This window comes from Peromyscus leucopus, chromosome 18 (genome assembly GCF_004664715.2).
Source record: "Peromyscus leucopus breed LL Stock chromosome 18, UCI_PerLeu_2.1, whole genome shotgun sequence".
Lineage (NCBI taxonomy): Eukaryota > Metazoa > Chordata > Mammalia > Rodentia > Cricetidae > Peromyscus > Peromyscus leucopus.
The window spans coordinates 46,403,163-46,429,201 of NC_051078.1; the positions used below are offsets into that span (position 1 = coordinate 46,403,163).

Genomic DNA, 26,039 nt, shown 5'->3' on the forward strand with positions numbered 1-26,039 from the left:
TGCTATGGCTCTAATAGCTCTGACCCCCGGGGAACTTTATTTATTAACATAAAATTAAAATCACATTTCAGTACAAATAAAATACCTCCATATTTCCCCTTTTGTATTTTAATAAAAAGGAAAAAAGCAAAAGGTTATAACTAACAAAAGAAAAACTATATACAAAAGTACAATAACTATATACAATATATACAAGTAATAAATACCTAAACAATGTCTAGTCCATTTGTATTTGACAAATCAGAGAAAATAATTCCATTATCTATCCTATTTTGGTAAGTCCAAAATGTATCTAATTCACTTTCTATCCTAATTAATCTTCAACTATAACTAACTAACCTTCAACTATAACTAACTAATCTTTAACTCCCTCAGAGACCCAAGAAGGAAATAATACTAGCTAACATACCATTGTGGTTTTATCTAGTAAATGAGGAGAATAAGGACCAAAGGGAACCAATGGACCAGCTATGAGTCACAGGCAATTCCAAACAGAGCTAGGACATGTGATGTTCCCAGAAAAAATGCTGCACCTGTACTAAACGTTCTACAAGTCTGATTGAGTCATTAAAACTTCAGTGATTGTAAAGAGTTGGAATGTTGCAGGTCCAGGGCCGAGCTTATCATGGCCTATCTTAGACCTCTAAATAGCCATCTACTGTCCACCTCTGTGTGTGATCGAACACCCTTTATGACTGGAGGTTAAATCCCCAAGAACCCCAACAGACCCCAGGTGCTACCAACCCAGGACTATTGATGCCACTGAGTAGCATCTAAGGCCTTTGTAATAACCTGCCTACTGTGGTCCCCATCACCCTGTCTGTCAAATATCTTGACTTACAACTTTCTTTGTTCTGTAACATACAGTCTCATGTAATCACTTCCACGGTAGAACATGGCATTTGGGGTAACCCGAGTCTGTGTTCCTGGGTTACAGTCACCCATACTTGGTTCCACAATGACCACCTCTTATTCCCTTTGAGGTAAGGGCAGGGTTTTTTTTGCATCCATGGACAAAGCGTTCGGCCTTCTTACCTAACTCAATGCCCTTTCTATCTCATTCTGGCCTTTGAATGTTCTTCAGTTGGTGTTGACTAAAGGAATATGACTTTTGGGTCATTATGGCTAATGGTCACCACTGTGTTCTGAAGCCTCATAATGCTCTCACTTGACAACCTACCAGGAAAGTGTTCGTGCTATTCCAGTTTATGGTTGGGATCAAACCACAGAGGATAAATAATTCCCACCCCCCTGCATCTTAAAGGATGATGAGGCACAATTGAGATTTAAATCAGTTCTTTCTGATTTACTCACAATGCAAATGCTTACACTTAAGATCAGATTCAAATACCCAGAGCCATCTTTTCTTGGCAGAGAGCAGATAGAACCATCTTTTAAGGCTCTTGGCCTTAAGTGATCTTGCTTGATAGGAATAACATTGTTACCAGGTCCCAGGATCTCAATCTCTTAGAATGCTCTTTCCCTGCCCGGTCCATAATGAAGTCAGATGTAATCCTTCTAATTCAAGTCCTTCCCCCACCCCTTAGTTACTAACATCCTTAGGCCTCCCACACAAAATCCTTCTGTTAATTTGGGGGATGGGCTAGTAGCATTAAGGAATCTAAATAGTGATTTTCAGCACCCTGGAGGGGTAGCTGCTGAGGACAACATGTGACAAGCCAGAGACTGTTGGGCAAGACAAGAGTGTGGGGCCTGTCTGGGCTGCCCCCACTCCCAGATCCAGGCAGGCGAATCACCTCATAAATAATCTTCTCCACAGGCTTCGCCGCGGGCTCCAAATGGGCTTGGAGCATATTTGGCTTGTTTTTAAAGAGGGTGTGAGTGAACGGCTGTCATTTAAAATTGCCCAGAACCCAGGTTATGAGAACAGGTGGGCCTGAATTTGGAGCAAATTAAATGTGAGGCTGAATTTAAAAGCAAACACGATGGAGCGCTTGTTTGACTTTAGAAAGGATTTGGTCACTCTTGGGAGTCTTTAAAGCAGGATGTCCCTCACTGCAATTAAAATGTAAATCTCTCCGTTCGGCTTTGGTTAGCACATAGGACCCTTCAGGAGTATGCTTGCCTTACCAAGTCAAGGCACTCACATAAAGCAAAAGATAACTGAAAAGATCTGATTGTTTCTTATAAAAACTGATGCCCAGGAAGCTCTTCTTCCTATTTTTTAAATGGCAAAGCTGCTATAGCAACCCCCTTCATGAGAGAGATCTTGTTTTTAAATACCGTGCGATGCTCTTTTCTAAAACTCACCGAAGTCAAGATGACGTACTTTGTACAAGCCGAGTTAGCCACTGTGGACAGCCCTGGACCAGTAGGTGGCACTCTAAGAAAGAGATTGCCTTCCTGTAAAAGCCTTGAGGCCTGGAAGCAAAATGACACCCTTTCTCCTGCCTCTTCCTCTGCTTCCTTACCCGGCCTGCCTCTCCAGGACTGCACTGTTGTTGTGCACACTGGCACCGACCTTCTAAAAGAAACGACAATGACATTTCCTTTAGAGCTGTGCGGGAGGGAGGCGAGGAAGTAGCTGTTATGTAAGACATTGTTTCTGACTCTGTCGCTCTCTGCCTGGAGGCCAGACATCAAGCCCCCTTCCTGGGGAGATCGGTCCTTCGCCCATTCCCTTACTCTGTACCTTACCTCTGTGGTTATAAGGACTGTAGTTTGCTTGTCAAAGACTTAACAGCCAGCATCCTCATTAAGTGAATGCCCACCATATTTATCTTTTCGGTTTCCTCACTCAGAATGATATTTCTCTAGTTCCATCCATTTACCTCTGAATTTCAAGATTTCATTTTTTAATGGCTGAGTAATACTCCATTGTGTAAATGTACCACATTTTCTTTATCCATTCTTCTGTTGAGGGACATCTAGGCTGTTTCCTATTTCTGGATATGATGAATAGAGCATCAATAAGCACTGTTGAGGAAGTGTCTCTATTGTGGTATGAAGCATCCTTTGGGTACATGCCCAAGAGTGAATAGCTGGATCTTGAGGCAGATCAATCCCCAGCTTCCCGAGGAACCGCCACACTGATTTCCGTAGTGGTTGCACAAGTTTGCACTCCCGCCAGCCAGGGACGAGTGCTCTCTTGTCCTGCGTCCTCACCAGCACAAGCTGTCGTCTGTTTTATTGATGTGCGCCACTCTGACTGGTGCAGGATGAAATCTCAAAGAAGTTTGCATTTGCTCTTTGCTGATAACTAAGATTACTGACTGTTTCTCTAAGTGCTTCTCAGCCATTTGTGTTTCCCCTTTTGAGAATTGTTTAGTTCTGTCCCCGGTTTTTAAATTGGGTTGTTTGTTTTCTTAATGTCTAGTTTTTTTAGTTCTTCATATATTTTATATACCAGTTCTCTATGGTATGTATGGTTAGTAAACATCTTTACCCGTTCTGTAGCATGCCACTTCATCTAAATGATGGTGTCCTTTGCCTTACAGAAGCTCCACAGGCCTGTTTTATGGAATCAGTTCTTTGCAGGATCCCAGGCCTCTTCAATGTAATGCCATTCTGAAGTTTAATTTTTCTCATTTTTTGCTTCCAACTATGCTATGTCATATCTGACCCCCCCCTCTGTCCAGGGCTCCCTCAGTGATTGTTGGGCAGATTAATAACTTTCTAGTTGCCTAGGTGATGTGAATAGTCCTGTTTCAGAGTCTGCATGGGCCTGCTCATTTCTATGACCCTGTTGTCAAACTTGATTGAGAGTTCTGTTCTTGGTTCCACACAGATGACTCTTGGTAGCCCGAGTGAGGTTGGAGTGGAGGGCCAGAGATGACCCCAGGCAGCCTGTTCCTTCCTCCCCTGAGGATAGCAGGAAGGCTGGGCACAAGTGTTCTGAGACTACTCACAGTGAGAACAGTGTAGACTCCATCTCTCTCCTCTTCCATTCAGCCCGATTCTATCTGATGGTAGTGATGGTCTCCTCGCAAGTGATGCGCATGTCTTTTCTCTTCGTGGCCGGTCTCATCCTTCATCCTTGAGGGCCACTCTCCTGGTTGACACCTCTTTAGTTGGTCCACAGGCCCTCAGACCTGCCAATGGCTCCTGCTCTCCTGTTTGTGTTGCCATTGCTTGAGCTCTCCGAATTATGTAAAGTGTTGTGTATCATCACCAGGAGGCCGCGGAAGACTGGGATAGGCTGCCCTCTCTTCCTCTGTGGTGCGCCAGGGGCGTTTTGTCCTCTGCTGTTCTACCAAGATGCTTGCCTTTCATCATAGCCAAGTAAACAGCGTCCTTTTACCAAAGTCCCTGAAATCTAAGGCTGCATCCACCAAAAACCCTTTCTTTTTTCTCACAATATCGAGAGAGAAATGAAAAGCTGACCTGCCATTTCTAGGTTCCTAGAACTTTCTCTAAGAGATCTTGCCACATTATGCTTGCCTTGATAACAAGACCAACAGATATTAGAGATAAAAAACCAAGTCATTAGAAAAGGGGAAGCTCTTCTTATTGGGATAATGGAACAAAATGCCTTAGTCGGGGCAGTTTAAATAGCAGATATTTAAATTTCCCAGCTCTAGAAGTTGGCAGTCCGAGCCTGCTGTGCCAGCATGTTTGGGGGTCCAGGAAGGTCACTTTCCAAATTACAGAATGCTACCGCTCCAAGCCATCTGGATCTCTCCCTCTTCTTGAAAGGACACAAATCCCATCAATAAGACCCAATCTTCATGACATCTTTTAAGCTCAATTATCTTCCAAAGGCCCCATCTCCAATACCACTGCATCAGAAGTCAGGGCGTAAACACAGGGCATTGGGGGACACTGTTCGGTCCATGTCACTTAATGTTACAAAAGAGTTTCCTAGCGTACAGGAGGAGATGTTCTCTTACCACCAGTACTGAACTTACTGACAACAACATTTCTCTCCCTACGTCTCATGGCTATATATCTGATGTGAGGGGTGATGCGTTCTAGATGAGGCATGCGTGCTGGCTCTGGGCCGTTTCAGAAATCCCTGCATGGGTGTCAGTCAGCGCAACATCTAGTAGCTTCTGGAAAGTTCCTTGGGCTTAAAAATTTGGCTGTCTAACGCCGTTTGATTTCAGCTTTGGGCTTCAGCCTCCAGAAAACAGCCACAGCAACCAATCCATCTTAGAGCCTACTTGCGTATCTGAAAATGCTTTCTGTAACAAATGAAGATTTTCATGCTTCTGCTGGGGCTAGGCGATGAGAAATAGCACAGTGAAAAAGATGAAATTTTCATAATCCTGGATTATGGAAATAAGCCAGTAAACAAATACATAATCTAGATAGAGGTGGGGAACCTGGGAAATGTCACAGTTTACACTGAGTGCTCCAGGAAAGCCACCATCGAGGAGGTGAGGGTTGAGCTATGATGTGGATGACCATGTGGAGTCACAGTAGAGGACACAGTAGGGCAAATGTATTCAAGGGGAGATAAGTGTGTTGAGTTCCAGGAGGAGGAACAGCTCTGTGTGGCCAAGGTTCAGGGAGACAAGGGGTGAGGTCAGGGAGGTATGCAAGGTTTATTTATGGTAGGCTATTTCGAGAAATGATTTTGTTTTGAAATACGAAGTGTGAAGGCTATTCTTGGTTGTCAACTTGGTTGTCTGGAATGAACTACAATCCAGAAATGGAGAGCACACCTGTATGAGATTTTTCTGCTTCGTTTGAAGCAGGCAAATCTCCTTCTAATCTGGACCTCTGAGATGGGAAGACACACACCTTTGTTCTGCATCTTGAGGCATGGGGAGGCGTGGGAAGACACACCTGTAATCTGGGCCACACCTTCTGCTGGAAGTCTACATAAGGACATGGAAGAAGGAAGCTTTGCTCTTTGCCTGCTTGCCCTCGCCTTGCTAGCACATCCATCCCTTCACTGGCAGTGGAGCCGACTTCTTCTGGATTCCAGAATATACAGAAGACCAGCTGAGACACTCAGCCTTGTGGGAGCGAGCAGCTACTAGATTCTGGGACTTTCCATTCACAGCTAGCCATTGTTGGACTAGCTGGACTACAGCTAATTATATACATATATATGGCTTCATTCCATACATTCTGTGACTCTAGAGAACCTTGACCAATATACAAAGGAAGCCCATTGCAACTTTTTCAGGTGCACAGGAGCGCCACTGAGCGGCTTATTATATAAAAGGTCTCCCTCTCTAAGTAAGGAGAACGGGCTGTAAGGAGATACGATGGATTGTGGTGCCCTAGAAAGATATGCCTGCATTCTAATCCCTAGAAGCTATAAACATGAACTTATTTTTCAAAAAGCTTCTTTGCAGACATAGATAAGAATTTTAAAATGAGATGACTCTGGATTAACTGATGGCTCCCCGGATCCAGTGACAAGTGTCCTTAGGAAAGACAGAAGCAGAGGTGGCACTCAGAGGAGAGGGCACAGTGAAGGTGAAGAAACAGGAAGGTGCAGCCACGAGCTGAGGAAGGCTTGTAACCACCAGAACTGACGACTGGTTTTTGCCAGCTTATCACTAACCCAAGTCATCTAGGAAGAGGGAAGTTCAGTTGGGGAATTGCCTTCATTAAACTGGCCTGTGGACTCATCTGTCGGACATCATCATGACTAAAGATGACCGCAGGATGGCCCGCCCGACTGTGTGGAGAGCCACCCCACACACAGTGGGCAGCAAGCCTGGGTTCTATGAGAAAGCCATGGAAAACAAGCCAGTGAACAGTTCCTCCATGGCCTCCTTCTCAGTTCCCAGCTCTGAGTTCCTGCCTCAGTTTCTCTCAATGATGGACTGAACAGTGTAAGATGAAAGAAACCCCTTTCTCCTCAAGTTGCTCTGGTCCTGGTGTTTATCACAGTGACAGAGAGCGAGCTGGACCAGGAAACGAAGAGACAAGACTCGGGGAAGGGTTCTAGATCAGCGAGGGTCCTCCAGAAACAGGATGGATGGGTGTGCATGCGCATGTGCGTGGGTGCGTGTGCATGTGTGTTCACCTAGAGTAGTGGTTCTCAACCTTCCTAATGCTTTCACCTTCTAATACAGTTCCTTATGTTGTGGTGACCCTCAACAATAAAATTATTTCATTGCTACTCCATAACGGTAATTTTGCTACTGTTATGAATCGTAATGTAAATATTTGATATGCAGGATATCTGATATGCGACCCTCAGAGGGGTTGCAACCTACAGGTTGAGAACCACTGACCTGTAGGGGACCTGCTAAAGCCTTCAAATGTTACGAGCTTTTAGCCAGTGATGTGTCGAACAGTGTTGGATCTTTTGGATCACATGGTCCAAGGGGAAGGACAACTTCCACAGCCGCCTGGGCTTGCTTCAGTGCCTTCCTGGTTTGTGCTGTTAGGGTTACTCAGCAAATGTGGGTGTGGAGGGGCACCCGTTCTGAAGAGCAACCTGCTTTCTTCAAAGTTCATCAATTTAATTTTAATCTTATCCAAAAATCATTTCAGGCCCTTAGGGATGGAATCCATGGGTAGACTGTCGTAGAGGCAACCAGCCAAAGAGAAAACCCAGGAGAGAGTCAGGACACAAGACAGCTGAGGGTTGTGGTCAGTGAGGGCTGCTGCTAACTCTGGTACTTCTGACAAGCTGAGCTGTAGTTAGGGATGGCAACACAGCAACACTGTGTTCCTCTACTGTAGTGGTCAGTGCTCCATCACTGTAGCGAACACCTGAGATGGTTATCAACTGAGCAGGTTCATCTTGGCTCCCTGTCTTGAAGGCTGAAGTTTATGATCAAGTTTATGCTCTTTTGCTTTTGGGGCTCTGATAAGGCAGCACATCACAGGGGGAGCCCATGCAGAGCCAAACTGCTTATTTGGTGGCCAGAAAGCAGAAGAGAAAGGGGCAGGGCCCCCTAATCTTCAAGGGTTATCCTCAATGATCTCAAGACCTTCCACTAGAGACTGTCTTTAACACGCAGGCTCTTTACTTCCTCTCATTCTTGTCTTGAGCATTTTATGGTGCCTGAAGCTGGGTATCCCTCCTTGACACAGGTCATGAAAGGCTAAGAATGAGGATCAAAATACAACACATAAAGGCTGGCAGGACACTAATACCAGCACTTGAATGACCCTTCCGTGCCCACTCTACTATTCTGGCAGTTCACGTAAATTAATTCTTACAAGCGACTTAGGAGAGAAGGACTGCTCTCTTTCCATCCACTTTACTGATAAGGAATTGAAGAACTGGAGAGATACCGAGCACCTTTCTCAATGTCAGGCAGCTAATGAGTAGCAGAGCCAAGATTTAAGAGTAATATTTGATAAGAGCTTTTAAGTAATACCAATTCAAACAAGCAGGGGTGGACATCCCTGCATGGAGCACTGGGTCACACTGCCTGTCTACATCAACAGATCCGTGCCGGGTCCTTGTGCCATTGTGAGGAGTTGCATCTTTTATAGACTATCTACATCCATATTTCCACGTATGAAAAGTGTACCAGTATTTACTTGGGTTGATTGCATGAGAAAAAACAACCTCTATTTGTTTGGGTCTCTTTCATTTAGGTTTTCTACTAAATGCAGCTGAGTCTAGTGGGAACACCCAAGTTGTAGCGTGGCTGATACCCCAAATTCCTTTTATGTGGTTGTGTAGCATATCACATTTCCCCCTTGTTAGAGTGTTAGCGCATGAAGAATAGGGGCTGCAACAATTCTGTCCAATGCTGTATCTTGCACAGTGCCTGGTACATATTGAATGCTCAGCAAATGTTTGAATCAATGAGTAAGTTATATATGATTGATTGATTGACAGTAAGACTACAATGAATGTTGTCCCTTGGTCATTGTTTTAAATCTCATTTGAATTCTCTGTGTGTTGGCTGGCGAGGAGAAAAGACAGGCGCTCTGGGCCTTGTGGTCATGTCAGTCTAACCTGGCATGAAAAAGACACCGTGAATGACTCACAAGCCAAGGAACTGAGGAGCGGTGAATACATTTCCGAATTTTGTGGTTGTTCTTGCAGTCTGGTGTCTGCATTTGGTTTTCCTTCAGCCACCGCTTTCCTTTAACTCTGCTCCTCCTCCGACACCACCCTACCATCTTGATTTATGCATCTCATATAGACTCTTCCCTTTTTCCTGTCCCTCCTTATTTCCCTGGACACTGTGCCCGATCCTCTCTGCTCCGACGTGGTGATTTCTCTAACGTAGACAGGCCTGTTTGCTTCTCCTTAACATGCCCTGCCTGTGCCCTCCAGACCACTCATTTCAACTTCCTGCTGTGATTTATCCAGCAATCAGAACCCTCGTCCAAAATTGGCTCTGTGGCAAGGCTTAATACCCCTGTCTTAGCCCTTCAGGGACAGCTCCTGACGACCAGCTAGGAAACTCCAGCCTCTTCTTTGCTGATCCTCTGCCAGGGCCAACTCAGCCACGAGAGCCATTTTGTTTAACACTAACCAAACTGAACCGTTAATCCCCACAGTAATGACCGCAGCGTGTGGAAAGAGGCATGTCCCTCTCTGTCTGTGGGAGGGGCACCCTGCCTGTGACACATTCTTCCCATGATGCTGTAGAGAAAGTGATGGAAGTAGATGAGCTGGGGCTGAGACTCACTTCTGCTCAACATCATTCTCCCAGTACCCAGACAGTTGAAGTTGGTGAACCTCAAGATGGCATCCTGCTCTAGAATTTATGATTTTTATAAACTCAGAATGACAGGCTAACTTTGAGAAATGAACACAAGGGTGATCTGCTCATCCACCAGGAGGCAAGTCTTAGACTTTTCCTATAAACATTTATTATAAGGCTAATCAGATTCAGTCTTAGAGGTCAGATAGACAGACAGTAAGGGTCAAATAATAATAGATAACAACAGCCACGAAGAATTCAGGAGCAAAGGACTCGAGCTCCACTGGTGACTTGGGCCGTGCACAGAGGGAGGGGCTGGAGAGATGTCTTGGTGGGCGAGAGCACATACCGCCCTTGCAGAACAGCTGGATTCAGTTCCCAGCACCCACATGGCTGCTCACAACTGCTTGTAACTCCAGTTTGGGGGATCAGATGCCTTCATTTGGCCTCTGAGGGATCCTGAATGCACATGGTGCACATACATGGATCAGGCGTACATATACATGTATAAAAATAAAATAAATATTAAAAACAACCCACAAAGAAGCTTCTAAGAGGAGGACTGCTTCTGAGCCATCTCGGCATTCTCGTTAACTGAGCCCTCCTCTCGTCTCTCCTCTCCTCCAAAAGGCATGTGCTTTGTTTTAATTTAAAACATCTTGTTCTTTTTCTTGTGTTCAAACCTGTTTCTGTAGGAAATTCATACATGATAAATCTAGCAAAGATTGAATTCCCAGAACAAGAAAGACTTCTGCTGGCCAGTGACCTTTGCATTAGATGGTCACTCTTTCAAAAGTCCTCAGCCTTCTGGCCCGATCCCAGCAGACTGTGGACATGCCACGCCCTCGCTGTTGCATGAACTAGTTCTTCAGCAGGCATTCCCTTTAACCCCCACCCCACACTTGTGGGTTCCTTGTCTGTGGAAATGACCAACTAATGTGGATTTCAGTCATGAATGTTGCCCACAGAAAGCTCAGAAGCAGATAGAAGCCATTCTGGTTAGTTTTTTGCCAAATTGACCCAAGCTGGAGTCATCTGAGAAGAGGAAATCTCAACTGAGAAAGTATTTGGTTAGATTGGCCTGTGGGCAACTCTGTAGGAAATTTTATTTTTTAGTGATTGATGTGGGAGGGCCCAGCTCACTGTGGGTGGAGCCTGGGCTGGTGGCCCTGGGCTGGATAAGGAAGCAGGTTGAGCAAGTCATGACCAGCAGGGTGTGCACAGTCCTCTATGGTCTCTGTTCAGTTCCTGCCTCCAAGTTCCTTCCTCGAGTTTCTGTCTCAACTTTCTTGGATGATGGACTTTCATGTGGAAGTGTAAGCTGGGACAAACTTTTTCCTTCCCAAGTTGCTTTTGATTGTGGTATTCTATCCTAGAAATGGAAACCCTAATGAAGACAAAACCCAAAAGCTCCGAGCCCTGAAGGCAGGTCAGTAGAACATTACCCTGGTGAAGAACCTCAAGACTTCATGCTTGCTGCCTTTTATGGTCACACCAGCTGCTTCCAGCCACCACCGTAGCTGTGCAGAACACGTCAGGCTGTGATTCCATGCTCCTGGGCCCTGGCAGATACTTACCTTGCCTGGGCTAGAAGAGGATCGGGAGCCAGGTCCTCTTCCCTTTTCCCAAGTCCTCGAAATACTTTGTGCTCCTTCAGGAGTAGTCATAAAGAGAGGGACTTTGTAGCTGTGCCTGGGGTCGTTCTCAATGACCTTTGCCCCTGGCGCTGTATGGTCTGGCGATGAACACGTGATGCATTTGTCACTCTGGCACGTGCACATGCACCTGCATTTGGTCAAACTGCAGTTGCTCTTGCCTACCCTGACTTCTGGTCATTAGGCTACACACACTGTACAGTGTCCCTTTTCACCCCTGTATTCTACCTTGTCTTGTTTCTTAACAAGGTCTTTGTGTATCTCACCCAAAGCCTCAAATTCGTGGAGACTCTTCCTGACCTCCCTCCCTCTTGTGATGCGCTTGATGCCTCCCTCTGATCAAGGCTGCTTTCTTGGTGTTGCAGGAAACCCGGAAGTCTGTCACCCGACCATGCAGGGGTAGCTGCTTCTCAGATATGGACTTGAGCAACCCAGTGAATCATTGTGCTGTTTGACCAGACTGGACAAGTGGAGAAAGAGTAAGTTTTAGGATAAATATTGGGACATAGGGGAAATTAAGAAACTCAGACAGTCTTGAGATGCCTATTGGACAGCCAAATGCAGAAACAGAGTAAGCAGTTTGATACGGGAGTTAGGGAAACACTTCCCCACCCCTGCACTGGAGATGAAACCAAACCATCAGTGCACTGATGTGTCTAAAGTTCTGGGCAAGGTGATGTCACTAGGGATTATAAAAAGAAAGGACTTGCCGGCACGCCTTTAATCCCAGCACTCAGGAGGCAGAGCCAGGCGGATCTCTGTGAGTTCGAGGCCAGCCTGGTCTACCAAGTGAGTTCTAGGAAAGGCGCAATGCTACACAGAGAAACCTTGTCTCAAAAAACCAAAAAAAAAAAAAAAAAAAAAAAAAAAAAAAAAAAAAAAAAAAAAAAGGACTAAAGGACAGAGGACTGCGTTCTGGGACACTGCGATATCCCTAAGTAGGGAGGATGGCAGGGAACCAGGATGTAAGAAGGCTAAGAAACAGTGAATGGGGCAGGGTGGGGCAGGTGGAAGACCAGGAAATGCAAGAGTTTCAACAATGTGGAAACCTGCATCAATGCTGCAGACAAGGTCTAGGCCAACGTCAATGCTGCAGACAAGGTCTAGGCCAACGGAGGAGGCAACATCAAAGTTGTTTTGTATCGGCTTTGAAAAGATCAGTTTTGCAAAATTCTAGAAAATATGAGAGAGGAACGGCAAGTTGAGTCTTTTTCAGGAGTTTGAGTAGAAAAGGGGAGAGACCATGGCAGACTAAGGGGCGATGTGATCTCAGCAGGATGCTCTGCGCAGCGTGCTCACTGCAGAGCTCCACGGTTTATGCAGCCCGTCCTGTGCAGGAAGGCATCTGATGTCTCCACCTGTGCTCTAACGAACATCTGGGCCACTTCTGGTGCATCGGAGAAACCCGACTTGGAAAATAACTATTCATCTCCGTCCTAGTAAATGATGATTGACAAAGGGTGTAAGCGAGTCCGGTTTGGGTCCAGTTGGGTCAGAACTCCAGACTTCTTCTTTCCATGGTGTCCAGGGTACTGTGATGGGTAAGAAGATGCCAGTGAAACCATGGGGGGTGAAAATTTGTACAAAGGTGGGTGCAGGTGGAACTGGTTCAGGATGGTCTTCAAAGGTAGATTTCCACAGATTGCTGTGATATTCTCTCCTATCAATCGTGGTTTATCTTTCTGCTCATTTCTTAGGTCAAATTTTCAAGTCGAAATCAGTGGATCAGGTAATATGAATATTTTTAAGGCTCTTGACAAGCTGTGTGCCACTCTTTATTTCTGCCTGCTGAATGTGAGGATATCATGCCATGAATTTTAAGTGATTACCACTAGAAAACATTTTCAGTGTTTCGAAAGTGGAAAATGGTTTCTCATTGTGGTTTTAATCTTTATTTTAAAAGTTATCAGAGAGCTTGAATACAAGCCAAAATAAGCACTTACCTACACATGCAGTGAAAGTCCAGTTATTGAGGTTGGCTTAATGAGGTAGAACAGAGGCTCTGAGCCCCGGGGAGCCGGAGGTCTCAGAGGCGCTGCCCTTTTTAGAGCCTTCAGCTTGAGAGAAGAGAAAAAGAGGCTCATCAAGGAAGAGAGACCGAGGGCTTCCTCCAGGAGTCTGTCCTGGTGTACCAGGACGCCATTCTACCTCGGTCTGGGATTTCCTGAGTGTCCTTCATTTCCCTCGGCGCCTCTGCTGTGAGAGCAAAGTGAACATGCCCTGGAGCCAGAGCAGCGCTGATGGAGGAGACACAGGCCTTTCCCTTCTCCTTCGTCCAGGATGTCGTTCAGATGTCAGTATGATCCATGGCTCCACTTTCCCATGCAGGCACCTCCAGCCCCAGCTCCTCGGAGCTTAGAGCACACTCCCTGTTCCCAGACTAGCTGCAGCAAAGATTGAGTTCCTCAGGAGTGAAAAATGAGCCTGTGTTTCAAAGGTGGGAAAGGAGGAAGGAAGACAAAATTTTACCTTAAAAGTTTTGAAGTTCCAGGTCTGCATAATGCAGAAGCACTCTGCCCCTCTTCCTCCAGAATCAAGAGGAGGCTCTGCCTTTGTTCAAGTGCCATTATTTTCACCCCTTAATTGCATTTGGGGAAGCCATGTGATCTCCCTGTTTCCCAGTTTGTAAAATAAAGGGAATAATTGGGTGACATTGTCTTTTTGGTACCTTAATGTCCAAAGAACGGGAGTAGGTATGGTTTGCTTTGAACAGGAATACATCTTTTGAAATCCAAGATGTACAGCATGGTGTTCTGTGTTTTTTAGTTCTCTATTGAGCTGAAGAGCAAAGCACAGGGCCTGGGGAGATGGGCAAGAGTGTTTTTGGGGTGTGGTAGTTGGAAAGAAATTGGCCCCATAGTCTCAGGGAGTGGCTCAGGAGGTGTGGCTTTGCTGGAGAGGGTATTCCCTTTGCTGGAGAGGGTATTCCCTTTGCTGGAGAGGGTATTCCCTTTGCTGGAGAGGGTGTTCCCTTTGTTGCTGGAGAGGGTATTCCCTTTGTTGCTGGAGAGGGTATTCCCTTTGCTGGAGAGGGTATTCCCTTTGCTGGAGAGGGTATTCCCTTTGCTGGAGGAAGTGTGTCACTGTGGGGGCAGGCTTTGAGGTTCCCTGTGCTCAGGATACCACCCAGTGTCTCAGACGACTTCCTGTACTCTGCAAACCAAGATGTAGCCAGCACCGTGTCTGCCAGCATGTCACCATGCTCCCCGCCATGATGATAATGGACTGAACCTCTGAAACTGTACGCTTTTCTTTATAAGAATTTCCCTCAATTAAATGTTTTCTTTATAAGAGTTGCCCTGGTCATGGTGTCTTTTCACAGCAACAGGAACCCTAGCTAAGACAGCGTGCAAGCGTGAGGACCTGAGGTCAAGACTCTAAAGCCCACTTAAGAAACTGGCCATGACTGCTCACACTTGAAACTCAACATTGGGTTACAGAGACAGGAAGATCCCTGGAGCTCCTTGGCCAGGTGCTCTAAACAGTAAGCTTCCGGTTTAGTAAGAGTCTCTGTCTTACAAGAGTAAGGCCAGAAGTGATAGAAGGAGACACCCGACATCCTCTTCTGGCCTCCTTCTGTTTACCAGTGCTTGCAACACACACACACACACACACACACACACACACACACATACACACACACACACACACACACACACACACACACACACACACAAAGTGAGAGGTTTTGAAAAAAAAAGTCTCTCTTCACTATTTCCCAGATCTGGAGTGAAGCAAACGTTCATGTTCTAGGTATCTCAAGGCATCTGCATGAGGTAAATTCACTAACCTTTTGTGATTTCAGTTTCCTCTTCAATAAAATGGTGACGTGAGTTATACCGACCTCAGGAGTTGTTAGATATCACACATGTAAAATTCTTGGCACATGGTAAGCGCTTGCTCCAGGTTGACTTGTTATTAAAACTGTCATTATTAGATCTAGTTTCAGTTTCAAGTCTCTTGTTTGTTTAACCTCTGTGCCCCAGATTTCCCTCATGGGGATGAGGCCAGTGCCACCTAAGTGCACGGCAGTATTCTAAGGACTAAATGAAACCATGTAAGTGAAATGTGCGGTGAAGGCTCTGCAGACGGTTACTTCAGCAGGGGCCCTTCCTGTGGGTCACAAGGCAGACAATGAGGTGGGTGAATGCGTCCCTCCATGGTGGGTCTTGGTGCTAGATTCTGGGTTCTATCAGGAGCTGCCTTCCTCTATGGCCCTTTCTTCTCCTAATTTCATCCATGTCATGCTTTCTCACCTAGAACACAACACAGACTCTGGGAAGAACTCTGAACCCTCAGGGATAACTCTCAAGGACACTGGGTGTTGAAAATGACCATGAGAGTACGGTAAGTCTTCGGCCACTATCCCAGGAACTTTGGCCACCAGCCACCCAGTAAAGCGTCTTCTCCAAGAGCTCACTCTTCCGAGCGCTGCTGAGACTGCAGCAGTTTTGCTCTTGAGAAGGCCAGAGCTGAACAGAATCATAATTCAGAATCAGGTGTTTCAGATGACACAGCAGTTAGCAGATAAATAATGGTGAGCCAACTGCAATCCGGCAGGGCTTTGTTTTCTCCTGTAAAAGACCCCCTAGGAGGGCAGGGCTTGGCGTGGTGGCACAGGCCTGTAATCCCAGCACTAGGGAGGTGGAGGCAGAAAGACACGAAGTTCAAGGTCATCCTCAGCTAGACCATAAGTTCGAGGCCAGCCTAGGCTCTGTGAGACCCTGTCTCGACAAAAAGTAAAACAAAAATAACAACCAAAGGAATCCTGTGGGCCACGACTTCAGAGAAGGTATGGAGTCTTTAGCACAGCACCAAGGAGCTGGGTCAATTTCTGCTCCGTCTTCATCAGTACGTAGTTGGAGTCTCAATGTAGCTCCACTGGCCTCCTCCGGCTCCCAGCGATCTAGCTATGACATTGTCGTTCTGGAAAGGGAGAAAACCTAAGAATTCATCTTTTTTAATGAAGCTCTCCTGAAAAGCACCGGAAGATTTGTACTTATATCCCTAGAAGCCAAAGAGGCTTCCCAGAATAAACCAGAGTTCTGTTACTGATTCTTTAGAAAAGGAAGAGACAGTAAAAACTGTTAGACCAGTCAGATTTTCTTTCTCCCCTACCTCTGTCTCTCTGTCTCTCTGTCTCTGTGTCTGTGTCTCTCTCTAGGGCTGAACCCAAGGCCTCAGGCATGCCAGGCAAGGCTGACCCACTAAACCACACCCCAGCCTGTGGATGGCATTTCTCTTAGCCAGCTATGCTGATGGTTTATTCAGGGATAAGGAGGTGGCTGTATCCCATGTCACTTGGCACTTAGCCATCACCAAAATGAAATGGTGTCCCCGGCTGATTAGGCTTTCTTTTTGTCCTTCAAGATCGAAGGTCTGCATTATAGGAGATTATATGGTATGCATATTTATATTGTAATTTTCTTCTCAAATTCCTATTCATGGCTTAATGTCTACTTCCTTCTTGGTAGTTCTACTGCATTTGATTTTAGACTCCACCACACTCTTCAAGTTCTCTCATGACGGTCTCCCGGCCTGTCTTCCCAGTTGTTGGAGTCCAGAGGTTTCCTTGACCATGCTACAGCTGTTGACCCGGCGACTGCTCCTTCCCTCTTGGAATCATTTTGTCTCTGTGGCTCCTGGCTCTTTCAACTCCCTCTTCACTGTGTCCTTCTTCAGTTTTCAGCCCCAGTGCTCTCTGAACCTCTACTTCCTCCAATCTGCTGTTTTTTTCTTTTAGAAACTCTGGTTTCCTGAGGTGATGTCTCATGTAGCACAGGTTGGCCTCCAACTCACCGTGAAGTAGAGGATAACCTTGAACTCAAATTCTCCTGTCTTCACTGTGGAAGGGCTGGGGTAGCACGCATGTGTCTGCACATGAGGGATGCCAGTCATCTCAGGGACTATGTCTTAAAGATGATACATGTATGTTTCTATGCAAGACTTCTCCCCTGAGTGCCTGCCTTGCATACCAGAGGCTTCGTAGGCCCCTCTTCTCTGAGAACCCACAGAGGTTGCTAAAGTAAGTTCAAAATTAGACGCGCCCTCTCTTTCCTCAAATCCATCCCCCCTCCTCCTTTTACATTGAGGAATTCTTCCCACTCCAGATACATGGCTGGAGACTGGGGAACTAGCCCCTTCCTCATCCTTTTTCCCCACAACCGATATGTCTCAAAATCTCGCTGGTCAAGGTTGTAGAGATGGCTCAGAGGTTAAGAGCACTGACTGCTCTTCCAAAGGTCTTGAGTTCAATTCCCAGCAACCATATGGTGGCTCACAGCCATCTGTAATGAGATCTGGTGCCCTTTTCTGGCCTGCAGGAATATGTGCACTGTGTACATAATAAATAAATAAATTAAAAAAAAACTGTCCAAAAAAATGAAAAAAACAAAATAAAACAAAACAAAAAACAAACAAACAAAAACCCCAAAAAACATTATTTAAAAAAATCTCACTGGTCCTGGCCTCGTCCTGGGTCTTGAATCTGTCTCCATCCCATTTTCCTGTTGTGCAGGCTCTGCCTAGCTTTGGCTTTCTCATGAAACTTTATTTAAAGTTGTGGTAAAATAACACAGTATAAAATCATGTAAAGTACAGTGTGGTGTACATGTTAAGCACTGAATGGTCTACAATCACACTGCTGTGCAACTCTCACCAGCATCCAGGCACAGTGCTGACGGCCGCATTGCAGAGCCCCAGCTCCGTCACTGGTAGACAATACTCCACTCCCCACTTCCCGCCAGGTCCTGCTCACCAGCGCTCCACCTGCTGTCTCTGCACTTGGCTTTTCTAGGTATCTTATGTAAGTGACAGCCTTATCAAATAAGGTGTGTGATTTTGTAGTTTAATTTCACGAGCATGGGATCCTCGAGGCTCCTCTGTGATGTAGCATTTGTCAGCATTCACTTCATTCTTAAGGCTGAATAGCATCCCACGTATGTCCAGACCTTCTATCTTTGGTTTAGACACCCATCCACTAATAGACCTTTTGGCCATTGCAGATGCTGCTGCTATGAACATGGGTATAGGACTGTCTCTCTACGTCTCCATTTACAATTACTTTTCTTTTAAAAATTTTATACATATAAGCAATGTGTTTCTGATGTACTCAGCCCCCCACTGCCATGTCCTTTCTTATCCCCGCCCCACGAGTCCCTTGCTGATTTCACGACTATGTTTTCATTGTTCATTTATTGTTATTGTTTTCATAAGGGTTGTTTATAAGAGTGTGGGCACCTCACCAGAAGGAAATGTCTCTCCCTCCCCCATCAACCTTCATCTGTATAAATATCCAGGAGCAGCAGGACCTCAGGAGCCCCTTCCTCTCCCATGAAGAGTGTAAAGACACCGACCTTCTGCAGATGTGTGTATGTAACCACTGTCCTACTTCCTCTGGTTTTTGCATTCTTTCTGGCCCTCTCTTGGCCACATTCCCCAAGACATGGAGGAGGCATTTTAGACATTCCATTAACGGCTAGACATGCAACAACCACTTATTCTTTTTTACATTGAGTCCCTGTAGCCACCACTGATCACCAAAGCTGACACCAGCACTGTTCTCTGGACACAAACATAGTTAATTAGGAGGCGATTTGACGGGCAGAGCATGTGTAGTCAGAAGTTTTCCTGTGTCCTGCCTATCCTGCAGCCACTTTAGCAAGACAACAGCTATAACTTTCCCACCAGCACCCAGGACCTCCCCAGCCATAGGCTTTTAACCAGTTTACAGTGTCAAGGTGAATTCCCTTCAACAGAGTGACATCAATCTGTTTATGATTCTTCTGTTATATACTCAGGAGCAGAACAGCTAGAACACATGGTAATTCATGTGTGTATGTGTGTGTGTGTGTGTGTGTGTGTGTGTGTGTGTGTGTGTGAGAGAGAGAGAGAGAGAGAGAGAGAGAGAGAGAGAGAGAGAGAGAGAGAGAGAGGATTGAATTCAGGGCTTCATAACTGCTCAGCATGTGCTCTACCAGTGAGCTATAGCTCCAAGCTGGGCAATTCTACTTTAAATTTTGTCTGCGATGGATGTATATAATAACCTTCTCTCTGACTTCTAGCACCTTCATATCAAAAGTATTTTCTCCATTGTCAGCAGGGCTTACTTTTTTAAATGCAAATACGATTTGTCACTTCCTTGATTAAAGCTCTTCTTTGGCTCCTGATGAGGCAGTGATGAAGTTCAAAGCTTTACCACAGCGCACAGGGGTCCTGGTGACACAATCCCTTTGCTCGTCTTGCTTCATCTCCAAACATCCTCTCCTGAGTGTTCTGCCTCGAAATCTGACATCCTGCATTCATCAAATGGTTTAATTAACTCACCAAACTAGCATTCACTGATTGTTACTGTACCAAGGAGCAAAGTCCCCGTCTGTGTGGATTTCCCATGTCGGTGGGCAACAGTGGCGAAATCATACTTCAGGTGGTGCAAAGCAAACATTAGGGGCATGGAGAAGGCCGAGAGAGCTGCGGTTTAGATATGTGGTCATGGAAGCGCTCTCTGCTGGAGTGACATGTGACCAGAGATCTGAATATAGGGATAACTATCTGGAACCTTCAGAGGTGGACCGGAGCCGAGGGGCAGCGGCTGCAAAGCTTTGCATGAGTGACCACAGCACGAGAGGCAGGGGATCAGTGCAGCTGGTGTAGAGTGGTTGACGATGGGATCAGAGACTACGAGGACCAGGCCCTGCAGATTCTCAGGACCATGGGAAAGATGGCGGTGTCTCTCTTGTGGAAAGCTGTCTGGCGGGGAGCGGGGTGAACTATGATTTACTGTTTTAGAAGGACGACTCCCAGTGCTCTGTGAAATCCACACCAGCGTGGCCAAGAAATGAAGATGCCGGTAGGAAGAGCAGGAACATAATCTAGGCAGCAGACCACGGGAGGTAGACAAGGACGGCTGTGATGGAGGTTGTGACAGTTAACATTGACCGCCAACTTAACAGGACCTAGAATCACCAAGGACACGGACCTTCAGATGTATCCATGAGGAAGTTTCTAGAGTGGGTTGACTGAGGAGGAAAGACTGACCCCAAGTGTGGGGACACTATTCCATGTGCTGGGGGCCTGAGCCGTACGAAAAGGAGAAAGCGGGCTGGGTGCCAGCATCTGCCCCTCTCTGTGGCCAGCTGTCTTGCTCTCCTGCTGCTGTGACTTTCCTGCTGGGACAGTCTGTACCCTGTGAGCCACAGCAAACCCTACCGTCCTGAAGTTGCGTTTGTCAGATATTTGGTCCTAGCAATGTGAATAGTAACTGGTAGGGGCTGGTGAGATGCTGGGCTCGGGATAGGATCTGAAGAGGTGGCTCACAAGATGTGTTGAAGAACTGGAAGTCAGGAGGGAGAGGAAGAGAAGAGTGAGTCTGAGTTTGTGACATTCCACCCAAATGGGACTGCTTGGCCCCTTCGGAATCATGACTGGGAAGATCTGGAAATGCGGATCACTATTTATAACAGAACATTAAATCAAACAACAGAATTCAAGCCAGACGTGGTGGGGTGTAGCTACAATCCTAGCACTTGGGGGCAGGGGCAGGAGAAATGCGGTGAGTTTGAGGCCAACCTGGACTATATAGTAAGACCCTGTTTCAAAGCACAAACCACAACTGCAAAAACAGAATTCAAATTAATACATCCCCAGTGATCACAAGCCTGCAAATTCCAGAAAACCCACCAAGGGGCCTAGATAGTAATAATTCTGTGCTAATTAAAAATTAAATAATCAGCTTTAAACACTGGCAAAATATTACCAGGCTCTTTTCAGAATTTGACCATCATATAACTCCACAAATTAGCATTCTGGGCCATGGTACATAAGAAAGACACACAGAATATAAACAAGGAACAGAGAGTGAGGAAGGGAGCTGAAATCCCCCACGTATTAAAGGGGTTCACAAAGTCACCCTGCTAGTTACAATGGAGGTCAACCTGAAATGCAGCCTGCTGGCTTTTGATCCCTGAGTACAGGTAAATCCTTAAACATTTATATTTATTTATTTGTTGTCCTTGCATCTGAAATTATTCTGAAAATGTGTTTCTTATTCCTTACTGAAGCCTCGGTTCTTGGTGATTTATTTAAAATTGCCATACTCACGTAGACTTGTTTGCATGCAGAGTACACCCCATTTCCAAAGTCGAGAAGATGGGAATGCCTTTTCCTCTTGCAGAGGCAGGCACAACATGTGAATCCTAATATTAGACCTTCAGATGTGGGAACTCGGCAAATCCCATGTGTGCGTGGCAAATGCTTACTCCACAGTTTTTCAGGGTCTCTGATTTATTCAGCAGGGCGAGTTATTAATAACTCTGTAGTGTTGGGTGAGATACAGTTACCTGCCATGATAAATGTAAGTCCAGAAGTGAAGGAAGAAAAAAACCTGGGAAGTCCCTGCAACCCTCCAAGATTTATGTTTATTAGACTCCTATCAATGTCATCTTCCTATTATGAAGGTATTTGAATAAATACTGTAGAATTGGAGAGAACATCCTCAACAGGGTTGTTGTAAATCTTTGAGGGACGTTCAGGTACTGCAGAGAGAGAATGGAGGCTGAGGGAAAAATACAGACTCAGATGCTCCTGTCACTGGGTGCTTGACACAGAGGAAGGGGTAGGAAAGAAAACAGGTTACAGGCTGGAATTCTGCACATCCAAACCCAAGTCCTTGCCCTACAACCCTGGGAACCTTAGTTTTCCAGTCTCCAAATATTTTCATGATGTCCTAAGCTGCAGCAGGCACCAAGTAGCTAAATACCCACAGCCCATTCCCTGCTTCTAGATTTTGTTTTCAGACACAATGTGCTCAGTTAAGTACAGTTGGTTTGCTGTATTCATGGCTCCCATACCAGTGGATTCAATCAGATGCAGTTCAAAAGATCCAGAAAAGAATTCTAGCAAGTTCTGAAACACAAGATTTAGATTCATCACACATTGAACTCTGTTCTGAATCCATATACATGAAGGGATGTGTCATCCAGTTCTGTCTCCTCCATCACTTGTTTGAACAATCCCCTCACATCCTGTTCATGTCCTAGCCCCACAACTGTGAACATGTATTGATTTTTGTCTTGTTCTCTAAGGGTCACCATATAATGTTATTTGCCTAGCATTTATATTGTATTAGGTTTTCAAAGTTGCCTAGAGATGATGTAAAACACACAGGGCCGTGTTCATAGGATCCATGCCACTGCTAGGCCCTTTTATATGACGTCCTTGAGCGGCTGAAGGCGACCTTGGAACCCATCCCCACAGCTATTCTGAGGAACAACTGCAGTGTCTCCCCCAGTCTCCCTTGCAGACAGAGGTGGTCATGTGATCCAGCTTGAGCTGAGAAGGTTCTGGGGGTTTACTTGTTGGGTGGAGATCCTGGGATGCAGGGCGGACTGGTTTGCTTCCCATGAGTAGTTCAGAGTCTGGTTCTGTTGCCAAGTTCTGTAATGGAGGAAGGGCGTCTCTCTAGCACACAAGGAGAGAAAACTTGGGAAGTCCACTGGGGATGGCCATGTTTGAACTGGGTCATGAAGTATCTCTGGACTCCTATTTTCTCATTTATGAAACAATTATTGAACCAGATCTCCCATTTATATCTTAAATGTAAAAAATAGCAATTAAGCAAACCTTACTGATAATTATGAAGACAAAATGGAAAAAGCTGCATCCTATCTGGAACTTTAAAACCCCAGAGCATTTGGTTATGGGGCTTTCCGTGTGTATCAGAGTATGTAAATTCACCAACTTCAATGTGCATCCACAGCCCAGAGCCCATACCAGATTCACTCTAAAGCATGGCCTTAAGAGGGACAGATTTTTTTTTAATTATTAACTTTTTTTTTGACCTACTTTTCTGAATATTATTTGTTCCTGGGAAAATCTCAAATTGCAAAAGATTCCAGACAATGAAGAGAACTCCTTTGCTGGAGGTGAGAATGGGGAGGGAAGGAGTTGATCGCAAGAGAAAATGAGGGGCTGGGATTAATGTGTCACCACCCTGACCAGAGAGGCCCCCACAAGACACATGAGCCCCATTCCCTTTGAACAGAGATGAGAACAAATTTTACCCAAGGCTTTCTGGTGAACAAAATGTTTTCATGTCCCTTATCTCATTTGATCCTTACACCGACCTGACAGGGAAGCATTATTAATATCCGCGTTTGACAGAGGAGATGGGATCTGCTCAAGGTCAGAGAGCGTAAGTAAGAGGTAAAACGGCCTGAAATTCTCCAAATTCTGCATTTCCTCTCCTGTTCCCAAATTGCTTCAAACTGCAGCTAATCTGAACAAACAAACAAACAAACAAACTGCATGTCCTCAAACAACAGAACCGCTAGGGTGACCACCACACACAGGATGGCCAAGCAGCCACTAGTATTTTATTCCAGTGACAATAACTTTTTCGGAGACAGGAGGATTGCAAGAAGTAAGCAGAGAGTAAGGACTTCTGCTGGTTTGGACAGGCAAACTGCTATAACAAAGCGCTAGCCACTCTTCACTGAACAAAAATTTACTTATCACTTTCAAAGCGCAGTTATTCCTGGGTGGATTTCAGTTAAGTGGTTATTTAGCAGCAAGGGTCTTTTATTTATGACAACACTGTCTTTACACATAACTTACACAGTTTGTAGTTATGGAAGAGAGGGTAGGTGTGAGGCCACGTGGATTGAGGTCCTCGATTTGTGAGTCCCACATCACTTTTTTTCTCACCCTATTAGACAGGACTAGTCACCTGACTCTGACATAAAGGAAACTAAGGTGGAAAATACAGGTTCCCCCTTCCCCGGGAACTTCTTCCCAGGGTCAAAGTTAAACAGTAGGAGCAGAGCATGAATGTCAGCGGCCTCTGCTGTAGGCCTGAGTATTGGAAATACGCTGCTTCCTGTCCCACAGAACCAGGGGAGGTCCACTGCAGCACTCTAGAAAGGGAGGTCTTTTTGTACAGCAGACAGAGTCAGACCACCCACATTGGCTCAGACTAAGACTTTCTTTCGTTCTGAAGGAAACAGGTGTTTCGAGTCATGAAATGCTTCAGGAACATCTGTGTTTTAAAGAAATGCACCTATGGCTGGGGGAGAGTTCTAGAAGCACAGCATAGTGGAAGTAGTTGCCAGCTGTCTTCTGGGGATCCCCAGTACCCATGTTTACCTTGCTCTTCTCGCTGTCCAAGGAAGCCTCCTCATCTATTCTGCACAGACTGGCTGCTATGTCCAGAGATCAGTAAAGAATTTGGCTAGGAACCGAGAGAGAGAGAGGTCAGAGCCACATGTGCTGGGCTTCACTCCTTCAAGGCAGCTTTGCATTTGTGATGTTCTTCAGATAGTGACTGATGCTCTTAAGCTTATGTGCTGGCTCTTTCCCTTTCAGGTTCTGATAAGTTCTCTTCCTGTCCCTTCATGTCTGTGGTTTTATACAACTCTGTCCTCTATGCATAGCATAACCATTATAATCTTTAACAATATTTGATCATATGTATCTATGTGAGTGCCTGGATATGTGTATGTGTACCGCATGCCTGGTGCCTGAACCAGAAGAGGCCATCAAATCCCCTGGAACTGGAATCACAGGCAGTTGTGATCTACCCTGGTGTGGATGCTGAAAGCAGAATTCAGGTCCTCTGCAAGAGCAGCAAGTGCTCTTAACCACTGAGCATCTCTCCCACTCCATCTTTATCATCAGAGCAGTGTGATGGCCCACAGGAGAGCTTCAGCAAATCAGATCTGTTAATAACCCCTCAGAGACAGGGATGGGAAGTGTCATCAGACTCTCCTCTGATTCTTTCCGTGTCCCCTCCCAGATGTACGTCCTCCCACCCCAGCTGCACATGATCGGGAGGTCACACAGGAGGCGGGAAGTTAACTGAAGGGGGTTTCCACCACTACAGGTATCTGGAGGGCCGCAGCTGTGTGGGGTGGGACTTTTGGAGTCCCCCACACTCCTGTAAATAATTCCTCACCTGTGCTGTAAGTAAGTCTGATCAACTCATTGGCTGGACTTAGGTGGAATCATTCTTTGGTGCCTTATCTAGGATGAATATATGTTTGTTCACACAGTTCCAGGCTTTCTACACCTTCCACCGTGGTCCCTCTAGATGCATTCACACTGCTGCTCTTAGTTTCCTTTAAAAAAAAAAAAAAGCCCTTTTTATTCTATTATGCCATTTATTCCCATTGATTGGTTTTTCTTTTATTAATCTATTACCATTATGTTTTCAACTCCAAGCAGGTGATCCTTCTGTTTGTTTGTTTGAGACAGCATCTCAAACTCATGATCCTCCTGCCTCTACCTCCGGAGTGCTAGGATTACGAGCATGAGCCACCATTCCCGCAAGAATCCTTCTTTGTTGTTCTCAGTATATTTTTATCAGCCTCCAAGATTTGGGGCTTTAGCCTCTCAGGAATTATTACTCCAGGGCTTTTTGTCCCTTCCTGATTATGTGTCTCATGTTCCCTCTTCTTGTACAGACCCTTTGAATATCTGATTTCTCATCACCATCCCCCAGTCACACGGCCTCTCTACTGCTCCCAGGATCTTCTAAAAGAAGAAATTGCTAACAAGGCAAGTGGAGGACTCATCAAATGTTTTGCTGTTCACAGAACGAGCATTCCATCAGTGAGGAAAAAAAAAAGCTGAATTATGAAGAATCTGGTGTAGGAAGTAGAACTTGTTTTGAGAGTTTCTGTGTGTCCAGAGGGATCCAGATGTTCTAGTTTCTGGTCGTTCTTTGCCCTGGTTCTCTCCCCACCCCAATTATATTAGAATCAGGTGTGTTGGCTTCCCCTGTCTCTTCTACCTGAGCTTTGTGCTAAGTCATCTGTCTTCTCCAGCTGTCTCCATCCTCCAAGGA

The 26,039-nt window shown here is 45.6% G+C and overlaps 1 long non-coding RNA gene across 1 annotated transcript; it reads left to right on the forward strand.

Annotated features, from left to right (window-relative positions):
- The first annotated feature begins 15,201 nt into the window (after positions 1–15,201).
- LOC119089274 lies at positions 15,202–25,744 on the forward strand. The gene is made up of 3 exons (XR_005093141.1): positions 15,202–15,339; positions 15,461–15,547; positions 25,657–25,744. It is a non-coding gene; the product is annotated as an uncharacterized LOC119089274 (long non-coding RNA).
- The last annotated feature ends 295 nt before the right edge of the window (positions 25,745–26,039 follow it).